The sequence below is a fragment of the Schistocerca gregaria genome, chromosome 11 (assembly GCF_023897955.1).
Source record: "Schistocerca gregaria isolate iqSchGreg1 chromosome 11, iqSchGreg1.2, whole genome shotgun sequence".
NCBI classification, from domain to species: domain Eukaryota; kingdom Metazoa; phylum Arthropoda; class Insecta; order Orthoptera; family Acrididae; genus Schistocerca; species Schistocerca gregaria.
Genome location: NC_064930.1, coordinates 32,880,476 through 32,899,328, shown reverse-complemented (window position 1 = coordinate 32,899,328; position 18,853 = coordinate 32,880,476). Strand labels below are relative to the sequence as shown.

Sequence of the window (18,853 nt, the reverse complement as noted above, 5' to 3'; positions counted from 1 at the left end):
CTAACCTAAACTAACCTAGCCTTACCTTACCTAACCTATCGTGACCTAACCTATACTAACCTGACCCAACCTAATTTATTCTATCCTAACCCACCCTAACCTAACTAATGTAACCTAACCTAACTTAACCTAACTTAACCTAACCTAAACCAACGTAACGTAACTTATCCCAACCTAACCTAACCTAACGAAACTTATTCCAACATAATATAGCTTATCCTAGACAAACCTAACCTAACCTTTCCTAACATAACATAAACTAACCTAACCTAGCTAACCTAAACTAACGTAACGGTACTTATCCAAACCTAACCTAACTTAACCTAAAACAACTTAACCAAGCCTTGCCTTATCTAACCCAACCCAACCTAAGATAACGAAACCTCACGTAAACTAACTCAACCTAACCTAACCTAACTTAACCAAACATAACCTAACCCAACCTAAAATTACGAAACCTAACCTAACCTAACCCAACCTAACTTAAACTAATCCAACCTAACCTAACCTAATGTAAACTAACCTAACCTGACCTAACCTAACCTAACCTAAACTAACCCAAACCAACCTAACGTAAGCTATCCCACCCTAACCTAACCTAACGTAACCTAACCTAACCTAACTTAACCTATACTGACCTAACCTAACCTAAACTAACTTAAACTAACCTAACCTAACATAACCTAACCTGACCTCACAAAACCTAACCTATCTCTATCCAGACCTCACCTAACTAACCTAGCCTTACCTTACCTAACCTATCGTGACCTAACCTATACTAACCTGACCCAACCTAATTTATTCTATCCTAACCCACCCTAACCTAACTAATGTAACCTAACCTAACTTAACCTAACTTAACCTAACTTAACCTAACCTAAACCAACGTAATGTAACTTATCCCAACCTAACCTAACCTAACGAAACTTATTCCAACATAATATAGCTTATCCTAGACAAACCTAACCTAACCTTTCCTAACATAACATAAACTAACCAAACCTAGCTAACCTAAACTAACGTAACGTTACTTATCCAAACCTAACCTAACTTAACCTAAAACAACTTAACCAAGCCTTGCCTTATCTAACCCAACCCAACCTAAGATAAAGAAACCTCACGTAAACTAACTCAACCTAACCTAACCTAACTTAACCAAACATAACCTAACCCAACCTAAAATAACGAAACCTAACCTAACCTAACCTAACCTAACTTAACCTAATCCAACCTAACCTAACCTAACGTAAACTAACCTAACCAGACCTAACCTAACCTAACCTAAACTAACCCAAACCAACCTAACGTAAGCTATCCCAACCTAACCTAACCTAACGTAACCTAACCTAACCTAACTTAACCTATACTGACCTAACCTAACCTAAACTAACTTAACCTAACATAACCTAACCTTACCTAACCTAAGCTAACCCAACCTTACCTATCCTATACTAACCTAACGTAACTTATCATAACCTAACCTAACCTAACCTAACCTAACTTAACACAACTTAACCAAACCTAACCCTTCCTAATACATCCAAACATAAGATAACCCAACCTAAAACTAAAAATAACTTATTCTAACAAAATCTAACTCAACCTAACCTAACCTAACCCAACCGAACCTAATCTGAATTATCCTAACCTAACCTAACCTAACATAACATAACCTAACCTCACGAAACCTAACCTATCTCTATCCTGACCTCACCTAACCTAACCCAACCTAAGATAAAATAACCTAACCTAAACTAACCCATCATAACCTAACCTAAACTAACCTAGCCAAACATAACTTAACCAACCAAACCAAACTTAACATAACCTAACCTAACCTATTCTATCCTAACCTAACCAAACCTAAACCACCCTAACCTATCTTAACTTAACCTAACTTAACCTTTGATAAATTAAACAAAACTAACATAAATTATCCCAACCTAACCTAACCTGACGTAAGCTATCCCACCCTAACCTAAACTAACGTAACCTAACCTAACCTAACTTAACCTATACTGACCTAACCTAACCTAAACTAACTTAACCTAACATAACCTAACCTTACCTAACCTAAGCTAACCATACCTTACCTAACCTTTACTAACCCAACGTAACTTATCCCAACCTAACCTAACCTAACCTAACCTAACTTAACATAACCTAAACTAACCTATCCTATCCTAACCTAACCAAACCTAAACCACCCTAACCTATCTTAACTTAAAATAACTTAACCTATGATAAATTAAACCAAACTAACATAAATTATCCCAACCTAACCTAAACTAACCTAACACAACTTATCCTAACCTAACCCCACCTAACCCAACCCAACATAAGATAACATAACCTAACCTAAACTAACCCATCCTAACCTAACCTAACCTAACCTAACCTATCCTAACCTAACCCAACGTAACCAAAACTTAAATATCCTGAACTAACCTAACCTACCCTAAACTAACCTAACCTAAACTATCCTAACCTAACCCAACCTAACTAAAATTAACACATCCTGACCTAACATAACCTAACCTAACCTGATCTAACCTAACCTAACCTAACATAACCTAACCTAACTTAACCTCACCCAAGAAACCCAACCTAAGATAACCCAACCTAAACTAAACTAACCCATCCTAACTTATCCTAACCTAACTTAACCTAACCTATCCTAACATAATCTAACCTAAACCATCCTAACATAACTTATCCCAACCTAAAATAACATAACCTAACCTAACCTAATTTAACACAACTTAACCTAACCTAACCTCACCTAACCCAACCCAACCTAAGATAACCTTACCTAACCTAAACTAACCCATCCTATCCTAACCAAACCTAACCTAACCTAACCTAACCGAAATTAACCTAAACTAACCTAACATAACATAACCAAACCCAAACTAACATAAACTAATCTAACCTAACCTAATCTATCCTAACACAAACTAATCAAAAATAATGTAAACTGACCTAACCTTACCAAACCTAACCTAACCTAAACACACCTAACTTAACCTAACGTAACACAACTTAACCAAACCTAGCCTTACCTAACCCATCCCAAATCGAAATGCAAAAAACTAACCTAAACTAATTCATCCTAACCTATCCTAACTTAACCTAACCTAACCAAAATCAACCAAACTTAACCTAACCTAACCAAACCTAACATAACCTAACCCAACCAAACCTAACCTCATGTAACCTAACCTAAACTAACCTAACAAAACCTAACCTAACCTAACCTAACACAACCTAACATAACTTATCCCAAACAAACCCAGCCTAACCTAACATAACCTAACGTAATTTATCCCAACCTAATATAACGTATCCTAAACTAACCTAACCTAACACAACTTAACCTAACCTAACCTTACATAACCCACCACAACCTAAGATAACCAAACCTAACGTAAACTAACCCATCCTAACCTAACCTATCCCTAAACAAACCTAACCTAACCTAACCTAACCTAGCTTAACCTAACCTACCCTGACCTAACCTAACCTAACCTAACCTAAACCAACCTAATGTAACTTATCCCAACCTAACCTAACCTAACACAACTTAACCTAACCTAACCTTACCCAACCCAACCCAACTTAAGATAACCCAACCTAACTTATACTAACCCATCCTAACCTAACCTAACTTAAACTAACCTAACCTAACCCACCCTAACCTAACCTAACCTAACCTAACCTAACCTAATCTAACCTCACCTAACGTAACCTAACATAACCTAACCCAAACTAACCTTACTTTACGAAACCTAACCTAAACTAACCTACCGTTACTGAACCTAACCTAACATAACATTACCTGACCTCAGCTAACCCTTACCTAACTTAACCTAACTTAAACTAATCTAACGTAATTTATCAAAACCTAAACTAACATAACCTAACCTAACACAACTTAACCAAACCTAACCTCACCTAACGCAACCCAACTTAAGAGAACCCAACCTAAGCTAAACTAACCCATCCTAACCTAACCTAACCTAAAGTAACTTATCCCAACCTAATCTAACCTCAAAAAACCGAACTTAACCTAACCTAAACTAACCTAACCTAACCTAACCTAACCTAACCCAACCTAACCTAACATAACCTTACGTAACATAACTTAACCGAACCTATCCTAAACTAACCTAACCTAAGCTAACCTAACCTATCCTAACCTTAACATACCTAAACTAACCTAACATAACGTAACCAAATCTAAAATATCCAAACCTAACCTAACCTAACCAAATTAAACCTAACCTAACCTAAACTAACCTAACACAACTTATCCTAACCTAACCCCACCTAACCCAACCCAACATAAGATAACATAACCTAACCTAAACTAACCCATCCTAACCTAACCTAACCTAACTTAACCTATCCTAACCCAACCCAAACTATCCAAAATTAACATATCCTGACCTAACCTAAACTACCCTAAACTAACATAATCTAAACTATCCTAACCTAACCCAGCCTAACCGAAATTAACACATCCTGACCTAACCTAACCTAACCTAACCTGATCTAAACTAACCTACCCTAACATAACCTAACCTAACTTAACCTCACCCAAGAAACCCAACCTAAGATAACACAACCTAACCCAAACTAACCCATCCTAACTTATACTAACGTATCTTAACCTAACCTTTCCTAACATACTCTAACCTAAACCATCCTAACATAAGTTATCCCAACCTAAAATAACCTAACCTAACCTAACCTAACACAACTTAACCTAACCTAACCTCACCTCACACAACCCAACCTAACCTAACCTAACCTAACCTAAACTAACCTATCCTATCCTAACCTAACCTTACCTAACCAAACCTAACTGAACCTAACCTAAACTAACCTAACCTAACCTAACCAAACCTAACCCACCCTAATCAAAAATAATGTAAACTGAACTAACCTAACCAAACCTAAACTAAGCTGACCTAAGCTAACCTAACCTAACCTAACCTAACCTAACCAACCCTACATTAACCTAACCTAACCTGAACTACCCTAACCTAACTTATCGGAACCTAACCTATTCTATCCTAACCTAACTTAACCTACACTAACCTAACCTAATCTAACCAAACATAACCTAACATAAACAAACCTAAACTAACCTAACTGATCCTAACCCACCCTAACCTAAATTAATCTAACCTAACCTAACATAACCTAACGTAACTTATCCCAACCAAACCTAGCCTAACCTAACATAACCTAACGTAATTTATCTCAACCTAATATAACCTATCCTAAACTAACCTAACCTAACTTAACTTAACATAACCTAACCTTACATAACCCAAGCCAACCTAAGATAAACCAACCTAATGTAAACTAACCCATCCTAACCTAACTTAACCTAACCTAACCAAACCTAACCTAACCTAACCTAAACTAACCTAGCCTTACCTAACCTAACCTATCCCGACCTAACCTATACTAACCTAACCCAACCTAATTTAATCTATCCTAACCCACCCTAACCTAACTAATGTAACCTAACCTAACTTAACCTAACTTAACCTAACCTAAACCAACGTAACGTAACTTATCCCAACCTAACCTAACCTAACGAAACTTATTCCAACATAATATAGCTTATCCTAAACTGACCTAACCTAACCTTACCTAACATAACAAAAACTAACCTAACCTAGCTAACCTAAACTAACGTAACCTTACTTATCCAAACCTAACCTAACTTAACCTAAAACAACTTAACCAAGCCTTGCCTTATCTAACCCAAACAAACCTAAGATAACGAAACCTCACGTAAACTAACTCAACCTAACCTAACCTAACTTAACCAAACATAACCTAACCCAACCTAAAATAACGAAACCTAACCTAACCTAACCTAACCTAACTTAACCTAATCCAACCTAACCTAACCTAACGTAAACTAACCTAACCAGACCTAACCTAACCTAACCTAAACTAACCCAAACCAACCTAACGTAAGCTATCCCAACCTAACCTAACCTAACGTAACCTAACCTAACCTAACTTAACCTATACTGACCTAACCTAACCTAAACTAACTTAACCTAACATAACCTAACCTTACCTAACCTAAGCTAACCCAACCTTACCTATCCTATACTAACCTAACGTAACTTATCATAACCTAACCTAACCTAACCTAACCTAACTTAACACAACTTAACCAAACCTAACCCTTCCTAATACATCCAAACATAAGATAACCCAACCAGAAAACTAAAAATAACTCATTCTAACAAAATCTAACTCAACCTAACCTAACCTAACCCAACCGAACCTAATCTGACTTATCCTAACCTAACCTAACCTAACATAACATAACCTAACCTCACGAAACCTAACCTATCTCTATCCTGACCTCACCTAACCTAACCCAACCTAAGATAAAATAACCTAACCTAAACTAACCCATCCTAACCTAACCTAAACTAACCTAGCCAAACATAACCTAACCAACCAAACCAAACTTAACATAACCTAACCTAACCTATTCTATCCTAACCTAACCAAACCTAAACCACCCTAACCTATCTTAACTTAACCTAACTTAACCTTTGATAAATTAAACAAAACTAACATAAATTATCCCAACCTAACCTAACCTGACGTAAGCTATCCCACCCTAACCTAAACTAACGTAACCTAACCTAACCTAACTTAACCTATACTGACCTAACCTAACCTAAACTAACTTAACCTAACATAACCTAACCTTACCTAACCTAAGCTAACCAAACCTTACCTAACCTTTACTAACCCAACGTAACTTATCCCAACCTAACCTAACCTAACCTAACCTAACTTAACATAACCTAAACTAACCTATCCTATCCTAACCTAACCAAACCTAAACCACCCTAACCTATCTTAACTTAAAATAACTTAACCTATGATAAATTAAACCAAACTAACATAAATTATCCCAACCTAACCTAAACTAACCTAACACAACTTATCCTAACCTAACCCCACCTAACCCAACCCAACATAAGATAACATAACCTAACCTAAACTAACCCATCCTAACCTAACCTAACCTAACCTAACCTATCCTAACCTAACCCAACGTAACCAAAACTTACATATCCTGAACTAACCTAACCTACCCTAAACTAACCTAACCTAAACTATCCTAACCTAACCCAACCTAACTAAAATTAACACATCCTGACCTAACATAACCTAACCTAACCTGATCTAACCTAACCTAACCTAACATAACCTAACCTAACTTAACCTCACCCAAGAAACCCAACCTAAGATAACCCAACCTAAACTAAACTAACCCATCCTAACTTATCCTAACCTAACTTAACCTAACCTATCCTAACATAATCTAACCTAAACCATCCTAACATAACTTATCCCAACCTAAAATAACATAACCTAACCTAACCTAATTTAACACAACTTAACCTAACCTAACCTCACCTAACCCAACCCAACCTAAGATAACCTTACCTAACCTAAACTAACCCATCCTATCCTAACCAAACCTAACCTAACCTAACCTAACCGAAATTAACCTAAACTAACCTAACATAACATAACCAAACCCAAACTAACATAAACTAATCTAACCTAACCTAATCTATCCTAACACAAACTAATCAAACATAATGTAAACTGACCTAACCTTACCAAACCTAACCTAACCTAAACACACCTAACTTAACCTAACGTAACACAACTTAACCAAACCTAGCCTTACCTAACCCATCCCAAATCGAAATGCAAAAAACTAACCTAAACTAATTCATCCTAACCTATCCTAACTTAACCTAACCTAACCAAAATCAACCAAACTTAACCTAACCTAACCAAACCTAACATAACCTAACCCAACCAAACCTAACCTCATGTAACCTAACCTAAACTAACCTAACAAAACCTAACCTAACCTAACCTAACACAACCTAACATAACTTATCCCAAACAAACCCAGCCTAACCTAACATAACCTAACGTAATTTATCCCAACCTAATATAACGTATCCTAAACTAACCTAACCTAACACAACTTAACCTAACCTAACCTTACATAACCCACCACAACCTAAGATAACCAAACCTAACGTAAACTAACCCATCCTAACCTAACCTATCCCTAAACAAACCTAACCTAACCTAACCTAACCTAGCTTAACCTAACCTACCCTGACCTAACCTAACCTAACCTAACCTAAACCAACCTAATGTAACTTATCCCAACCTAACCTAACCTAACACAACTTAACCTAACCTAACCTTACCCAACCCAACCCAACTTAAGATAACCCAACCTAACTTATACTAACCCATCCTAACCTAACCTAACTTAAACTAACCTAACCTAACCCACCCTAACCCAACCTAACCTAACCTAACCTAACCTAATCTAACCTAACCTAACGTAACCTATCATAACCTAACCCAAACTAACCTTACTTTACGAAACCTAACCTAAACTAACCTACCGTTACTGAACCTAACCTAACATAACATTACCTGACCTCAGCTAACCCTTACCTAACTTAACCTAACTTAAACTAATCTAACGTAATTTATCAAAACCTAAACTAACATAACCTAACCTAACACAACTTAACCAAACCTAACCTCACCTAACGCAACCCAACTTAAGAGAACCCAACCTAAGCTAAACTAACCCATCCTAACCTAACCTAACCTAAAGTAACTTATCCCAACCTAATCTAACCTCAAAAAACCGAACTTAACCTAACCTAAACTAACCTAACCTAACCTAACCTAACCTAACCCAACCTAACCTAACATAACCTTACGTAACATAACTTAACCGAACCTATCCTAAACTAACCTAACCTAAGCTAACATAACCTATCCTAACCTTAACATACCTAAACTAACCTAACATAACGTAACCAAATCTAAAATATCCAAACCTAACCTAACCTAACCAAATTAAACCTAACCTAACCTAAACTAACCTAACACAACTTATCCTAACCTAACCCCACCTAACCCAACCCAACATAAGATAACATAACCTAACCTAAACTAACCCATCCTAACCTAACCTAACCTAACTTAACCTATCCTAACCCAACCCAAACTATCCAAAATTAACATATCCTGACCTAACCTAAACTACCCTAAACTAACATAATCTAAACTATCCTAACCTAACCCAGCCTAACCGAAATTAACACATCCTGACCTAACCTAACCTAACCTAACCTGATCTAAACTAACCTACCCTAACATAACCTAACCTAACTTAACCTCACCCAAGAAACCCAACCTAAGATAACACAACCTAACCCAAACTAACCCATCCTAACTTATACTAACGTATCTTAACCTAACCTATCCTAACATACTCTAACCTAAACCATCCTAACATAAGTTATCCCAACCTAAAATAACCTAACCTAACCTAACCTAACACAACTTAACCTAACCTAACCTCACCTCACACAACCCAACCTAACCTAACCTAACCTAACCTAAACTAACCTATCCTATCCTAACCTAACCTTACCTAACCAAACCTAACTGAACCTAACCTAAACTAACCTAACCTAACCTAACCAAACCTAACCCACCCTAATCAAAAATAATGTAAACTGAACTAACCTAACCAAACCTAAACTAACCTGACCTAAGCTAACCTAACCTAACCTAACCTAACCTAACCAACCCTACATTAAACTAACCTAACCTGAACTACCCTAACCTAACTTATCGGAACCTAACCTATTCTATCCTAACCTAACTTAACCTAATATAACCTATCCTAACCTAACCTAACCTAACACAACTTAACTTATCCTAACCTTACATAACCCAACCCAACCTAAGATAACCCAACCTAATGTAAACTAACACATCCTAACCTAACCTAACCTAACCAAACCAAACCTATCCTAAAGTAAACCAAAATAAAGTAACTTATCCCAATCTGAATAACCTAACTTTACACAACGTAACCAAACCCAAAGTTACCTAACCCAATAAAAGCAAGGATATCCAAACCGAACCTAAACTAACCCATCCTAACTTAACCTAACCTAACCTAAACTAACCTAACCAAACCTAACCAAACCTAACCTAACCTAACCTAACATAACCTAACCAAACCTAACCTAACCCATACCAACATAACCTAACCTAAACTAACCTAACGTAACCTAACGTAACTTAAACAAACCTAACCTAAACTGATCTAACGTAACCTAAATTAAACTAACCTAACCTAACCTAAACTAACCTAATATTACCTAACCTAACCTAACTTACCTTACCTAACCTAACACAACTTAACCTAACCTAACCTCAGCTAACCCAACCCAACCTAACATAAACCAACCCCTCCTAACCTAACCTACAGTAACCTAACATAACCTAACCTAACCTAACCAAACCTAACCAAACATAACCTAACTTAACCTAACCTAACCTAACCCAAACTAAAATAAGCTAAGCTAACCAATCCTAATCTAACCTAACCAAACCCAACCTAACTTATCCTTACCTAATACAACCTAATGCAACTTATCCCAACCTGACTTAACTTAACTTAACCTAACCTAACCTAACCTAACACAACTTAACCTATCCTATCCTCACCTAACCCAACCCAACCTAAGATACCCCAACCTAACCCAAAATAACCCATCCTAACCATACCTACCCTAACCTAAACTAACCTAACCTAACCAAACCTAACCTAACCAAACCCAACTGAACCTAAACTAACCTAACCAAACCTAACCTGTCCTAACCTAACCTGACCTAAACTAACCTTAACCAACATAACGTAACCTATCCCAACCTAAGCTAACCTAACCTAACCTAACACACCTTAACCTAACCTAACCTTACATAACCCAATCCTACCTAAGGTAACGAACCTAAACCTAAACTAACTCATTCTAACCTAAACTAAGTGAACCTAAGACAACCTAATCCAACCTAACTTAACCTTACCTAACTTAATCTAACCTAACCTAACTTAACCTAACCCAACCTAACACAACACAACCTAACCTAACCTCAAGTAACCTAACCTAACTGTAACCTGACCTCACCTAAGATAACCTAACCTAACCTTACCTAACCTAACCTAACCTAACCTAACCTAACATAACCTAACCTAACATAACCTAACCTTACCTAACCCAATCCAACCCAAGATAACCCAACCTAAACCTAAACTAACTCATTCTAACCTAACCTAAGTGAACCTAACCTAACGTAACCCAACCTAATCTAACCTGATCTAACCTAATCTAACCTAACTTAACTTAACCCAATCTCACATAACCCAACCCAATGAAACCTAACCTCATGTAACCTAACCTAACAATAACCTGATATCACCCAACCTAACCTAACCTACCCTAACCTCACCTAACCTAACCTAACACAACTTATCCTAACCTAACAACACCTAACCCAACCTAAGATAACACAACCTAACCTAAACTAACCCATCCTGACCTAACCTAACCTATCCTAAAGTAATCTAAATTCACCTATCCTAACCAAACTTAACCTAACCTAACCTAAACGTAACCTAACCTAACCTATCCTCACCTCACATAACTTATTTTAACCTGAAATAACCCAACCTAACCGAAACCGAAATGAAATAACTTATCCCAACCTAACTTAACCTAACCTAAAATAACTTTACACAACTTTACCAAACCTAACCTTATTTAACCCAACACAACCAAAGATAACCCAATCTAACCTAAACTTACTCATCCTAACCTAACCTAACATAACTTAACCTAATCAAACCCAACCTAAAATAACCTAACCTAACCTAACCTATCATAACCTAACATAACCTATCCTAACCTATCCTATCCCAACCTAACCTAACCTAACCTTACCTAATGTCACCTAAGCTAACCTAACCTAAACTAACCTAACCTAACCAGACCTAACCTAACCTAACCTAAAGTAACCGAAACCAACCTAACATAACCTATCCCAAACTAAGCTAACCTAATCTAGCCTAACACAACTCAACCTAACCTAACCTCACCTAACAAAACCCAACCTAAGATAACCCCACCTAACCTAAAATAACCCATCCTAACCAAACCTAACCTTACCTAACCCATTGCAACCAAAGATAACCCAACATAACCTAAACTAACTCATTCTAACCTAACCTAACTTAACCTAACCTAACCTAAAACAACCTAATACAACCTAACCTAACCTAACACAACTTAACCTATTCTATCTTCAAATAACCCAACCCAACCAAAGATAACCCTACCTAACCTGAACTAACCCATCCTAAACTTACCTACACTAACCTAAACTAATCTAACCTAACCAAACCTAACCTAACCAAGCCTAACCTAACCTATCCTAACCTAAACCAAACTATTCTAACCTAACATAACCTAACCTAATGTAACCTAACCTAACCTAACCTGACCTGACCTAACGTAACCTAACCTAAACTAACCTAAACCAACCTAGCCTAACCTATCTTAACCTATGATAACCTACCATAACCTAACACCACTTAACCGAACCTAACCTCACCTAAAAAAACACAACCTAAGATAACCCATCCTAACCTAAACTAACCCAAACCTAAGATAACCTAATCTAACATAACCCACCCTACCCTAACTTAACCTAACCTAACCTAACATAACCTAACGTAACTTATCCCAACCTAATATAACCTATCCTAACCTAACTGAACCTAACACAACTTAACTTGACCTAAATTTACATAACCCAACCAAACCTAAGATAACCCAATCTAATGTAAACTAACCCATCCTAACCTAACCTAACCTAACCGAACCTAACCTATCCTAACCTAATTCAATGTAACCTTACATAACCGACCTTAAACTAATCTAACCTAAACTAACCTAACATAAAGTAACTTAACTTAATCTAACCTAACCTAACCTAAACCTTACCTAACCAAATCTAACCTAATGTAACCTAACCTAACCTACCTTAACCTACCTAACCTAACTTAACCTAACCTAACCTATCTTAACCTAACCTAACCTGACCTAACCTAACCTCACATAACCTAACCCAACTTTAGATAAAAAAACCTAACTTAAACTAACCCATCCTAACCTAACCTAACTTAACCTAACCTAACCAAGCCCAACCTAACCTAAACTAACCTAACCTAACCTATCCTAATCTAACATAACCTAAAGTAACCTAATCTAACCTAACCTAACCTGACCTTACCTTACGTAACCTAACTTAAACTAACCTATCCTAACCGAACCTAACCTAACATAACATTCCCTAAGCTAAGCTAACCCTTACCTAACTTAACCTAACCTAAATTAATCTAACGTAATATATCCCAACCTAACGTAACATAACCTAACCTAACATGACCTAACCTAACCTAACCTAACCTAACCTAACACAACTTAACCCAAACTAAACTCAGATAACCCTACCCAACTTACAGTAAACCAACCTAAGCTAAGCTAAAGCTTCCTAACCTAACCTAACCCAACCTAACCTTACCTAATGTAACTTATCCCAACCTAACCAAACCTAACCTAACCAAACATAACCTAACCTCAACAAACCTAACCTAACCTAACCTAACATATCATAACCTAACCTAACCTTACCAAAACTTACCTAACCTTATCTAAACCAACCTAACGTAACTTATCTGAACCTAACTTAACCTAACCTAACACAACTTAACCAAACCTAACGTTACCTAGCCCAACCCAACCTAACATAACAAACCTAACCGAAACTAACTCATACTAATCTAACCTAACTTAACCTAACCTAACCTAAATCAACCTAACTTAATCTAACCTAACCTAACCTAACCTAACCTAACCAAACCTCACCTAATCTAACCTAACTTAACCTATCCTAACTTAAATTAACCTATCCAAACCTAACATATCCTAACCTAACCCAACCTAACCTAACCTAACCTAACCTGACCTATCCTAACCTAATGTAACCTAAACTAACCTAACCTAACGTAAGCTAACCTAGCGTAATGTATCCTAACGTAAAGTCACCTACCCTAACCTATCCTATCCTAACCTAACCTAACATAACCTAACCTAACCTAACTTCACCTAAGCTTACCTAACCTAACCTAACCTAACCTAACCTAACCTGACTTAACCTAACCTAACCTAACCTATCCTAACTTACCATTTCTTAACCTAACCTACCCTGACCTTACCTAACCCAACTTAAGATAACATAACCTAACTTAACCAAACCCATCCTAACCTAACCTAACTTAACTTAACCTAACCTAACCCAACTTAACCTAACCTAACTTGACGTAACCTAATCTAACCTAACCTAAAGTAACCTAACCTAAAATAACCGAACCTAACCTTACCTTACGTAACCTAATGTAAGCTAACCGATCCTAACTGAACCTAACCTAACATAACACTACCGAACCTAAGCTAAACCTTACCTAAATTAACCTAACCTAAACTAATCTAACTTAATTTATCCCAACCTAACCTAATATAACCTAACCTAACCCAAGCTAACCTAACACAACTTAACCTAACCTAACCTCACCTAACCCAACCCAACCTAAGATAACCAAACCTAACCTAAACTACCCCATCCTAACCTAACCTAACCTAACCTAACCTAACCTAACCTAATGTAACCTAACCTAACCTCAATTAACCCAACCCAACTAAAGATAACCAAATCTAAGCTAAATTAAGCTTCCTAATCTATCCTAACCTAACCTAACCTAACGTAACTTATCCCAACCTAACCTAACCTAACCTAACCTAACTTAACCTAACACAAAACCAACCTAATGTAAATTATCCCAAACTAACCTAACCTACCCTAACCTAACCCAACCGAACCTAACACAACTTATCCTAACCTAACCCCACCTAACACAACCCAACCTAAGATAACATAACCTAACCTAAATTAAGCAATCATAATCTAACCTAACCTAACTTAAAATAACCTAAATTAATTTATCCTATCCAAATGTAACCTAACCTAACCTAAGCCTAATCCAACCTAACCTTACCTAACATAACTTAACTTAACCTAACCTAATGTAACCTAAACCTAAATAACGAAACTTATCCCAACCTAACTTCACCTAACCTAACATAACTTTACACAATTTTACCAAACCTAACCTTACCTAACACAACACAACCAAAGATAACCCAACCTAACCTAAACTAACTCATCCTAACCTAACCTAACATTACCTAACCTTATCTAACCCAACCTAAAATAACCTAACCTAACCTAACCTAACCTAACATAACCAATCATAACCTAACGTAACCTATCCTAACCTATTCTATCCCAACCTAACCTAACCTAACCCAACCTTACCTAACATAACCTAAGCAAACCTAACCAAACCTAACCTAAACTAACCTGACCTAACCTAACCTAACCTAACGTAAGGTAACCTAACCTCAATTAACCCAACCCAACTAAAGATAACCAAATCTAAGCTAAATTAAGCTTCCTAATCTATCCTTACCTAACCTAACCTAACGTAACTCATCCCAACCTAACCTAACCTAACCTAACCTAATCTGACCTGACCTAACGTAACCTAACCTAAACTAACCTAAACCAACCTAGCCCAACCTATCCCAACCTAAGATAACCTACCATAACCTAACACCACTTAACCGAACCTAACCTCACCTAAAAAACACAACCTAAGATAACCCATCCTAACCTAAACTAAACCACACCTAAGATAACCTAATCTAACATAACCCACCCTACCCTAACTTAACCTAACCTAACCTAACATAACCTAACGTAACTTATCCCAACTTAATATAACCTATCCTAACCTAACCGAACCTAACACAACTTAACTTGACCTAAATTTACATAACCCAACCAAACCTAAAATAACACAATCTAATGTAAACTAACCCATCCTAACCTAACCTAACCTAACCGAACCTAACCTATCCTAACCTAATTCAATGTAACCTTACATAACCGACCTTAAACTAATCTAACCTAAACTAACCTAACATAAAGTAACTTAACTTAATCTAACCTAACCTAACCTAAACCTTACCTAACCTAATCTAACCTAATGTAACCTAACCTAACCTACCTTAACCTACCTAACCTAACTTAACCTAACCTAAACTATCTTAACCTAACCTACCCTCACCTAACCTAACCTCACATAACCTAACCCAACTTTAGATAACAAAACCTAACTTAAACTAACCCATCCTAACCTAACCTAACTTAACCTAACCTAACCAAGCCCAACCTAACCTAAACTAACCTAACCTAACCTATCCTAATCTAACATAACCTAAAGTAACCTAATCTAACCTAACCTAACCTAACCTTACCTTACCTTACATAACCTAACCTAAACTAACCTATCCTAACCGAACCTAACCTAACATAACATTCCCTAAGCTAAGCTAACCCTTACCTAACTTAACCTAACCTAAATTAATCTAACGTAATATATCCCAACCTAACGTAACATAACCTAACCTAACATGACCTAAACTAACCTAATCTAACCTAACCTAACACAACTTAACCTAAACTAAACTCAGATAACCCTACCCAACTTACAGTAACCCAACCTAAGCTAAACTAAAGCTTCCTAACCTAACCTAACCCAACCTAACTTTACCTAATGTAACTTATCCCAACCTAACCTAACCTAACCTAACCTATCATAACCTAACATAACCTATCCTAACCTATCCTATCCCAACCTAACGTACCCTAACCTTACCTAATGTCACCTAAGCTAACCTAACCTAAACCAACCTAACCTAACCAGACCTAACCTAACCTAACCTAAAGTAACCGAAACCAACCTAACATAACCTATCCCAAACTAAGCTAACCTAATCTAGCCTAACACAACTCAACCTAACCTAACCTCACCTAACAAAACCCAACCTAAGATAACCCCACCTAACCTAAAATAACCCATCCTAACCAAACCTAACCTTACCTAACCCATTGCAACCTAAGATAACCCAACATAACCTAAACTAACTCATTCTAACCTAACCTAACTTAACCTAACCTAACCTAAAACAACCTAATACAACCTAACCTAACCTAACACAACTTAACCTATTCTATCTTCAAATAACCCAACCCAACCAAAGATAACCCTACCTAACCTGAACTAACCCATCCTAAACTTACCTACACTAACCTAAACTAATCTAACCTAACCAAACCTAACCTAACCAAGCCTAACCTAACCTATCCTAACCTAAACCAAACTATTCTAACCTAACATAACCTAACCTAATGTAACCTAACCTAACCTAACCTGACCTGACCTAACGTAACCTAACCTAAACTAACCTAAACCAACCTAGCCTAACCTATCTTAACCTAAGATAACCTACCATAACCTAACACCACTTAACCGAACCTAACCTCACCTAAAAAAACACAACCTAAGATAACCCATCCTAACCTAAACTAACCCAAACCTAAGATAACCTAATCTAACATAACCCACCCTACCCTAACTTAACCTAACCTAACCTAACATAACCTAACGTAACTTATCCCAACCTAATATAACCTATCCTAACCTAACTGAACCTAACACAACTTAACTTGACCTAAATTTACATAACCCAACCAAACCTAAGATAACCCAATCTAATGTAAACTAACCCATCCTAACCTAACCTAACCTAACCGAACCTAACCTATCCTAACCTAATTCAATGTAACCTTACATAACCGACCTTAAACTAATCTAACCTAAACTAACCTAACATAAAGTAACTTAACTTAATCTAACCTAACCTAACCTAAACCTTACCTAACCAAATCTAACCTAATGTAACCTAACCTAACCTACCTTAACCTACCTAACCTAACTTAACCTAACCTAACCTATCTTAACCTAACCTAACCTGACCTAACCTAACCTCACATAAACTAACCCAACTTTAGATAACAAAACCTAACTTAAACTAACCCATCCTAACCTAACCTAACTTAACCTAACCTAACCAAGCCCAACCTAACCTAAACTAACCTAACCTAACCTATCCTAATCTAACATAACCTAAAGTAACCTAATCTAACCTAACCTAACCTGACCTTACCTTACGTAACCTAACTTAAACTAACCTATCCTAACCGAACCTAACCTAACATAACATTCCCTAAGCTAAGCTAACCCTTACCTAACTTAACCTAACCTAAATTAATCTAACGTAATATATCCCAACCTAACGTAACATAACCTAACCTAACATGACCTAACCAAACCTAACCTAACCTAACCTAACACAACTTAACCCAAACTAAACTCAGATAACCCTACCCAACTTACAGTAACCCAACCTAAGCTAAGCTAAAGCTTCCTAACCTAACCTAACCCAACCTAACCTTACCTAATGTAACTTATCCCAACCTAACCAAACCTAACCTAACCAAACATAACCTAACCTCAACAAACCTAACCTAACCTAACCTAACATATCATAACCTAACCTAACCTTACCAAAACTTACCTAACCTTATCTAAACCAACCTAACGTAACTTATCTGAACCTAACTTAACCTAACCTAACACAACTTAACCAAACCTAACGTTACCTAGCCCAACCCAACCTAACATAACAAACCTAACCGAAACTAACTCATACTAATCTAACCTAACTTAACCTAACCTAACCTAAATCAACCTAACTTAATCTAACCTAACCTAACCTAACCTAACCTAACCAAACCTCACCTAATCTAACCTAACTTAACCTATCCTAACTTAAATTAACCTATCCAAACCTAACATATCCTA

General features: G+C 36.8%; 1 long non-coding RNA gene across 4 annotated transcripts in view; it reads right to left on the bottom strand.

The window, feature by feature from the left end:
• Positions 1-168: 168 nt before the first annotated feature.
• Positions 169-18,853, bottom strand: part of LOC126294983 (uncharacterized) — a 40,033-nt gene continuing 21,348 nt past the window's right edge. For 2 of the 4 annotated variants that reach the window (XR_007552371.1, XR_007552373.1), the window contains exon 3: positions 169-239. This is a non-coding gene — a long non-coding RNA (uncharacterized LOC126294983). Of the gene's footprint in view, positions 240-901; positions 973-18,853 lie in introns of those variants that run through there. The other 2 variants (XR_007552370.1, XR_007552372.1) reach the window with 1 other exon arrangement.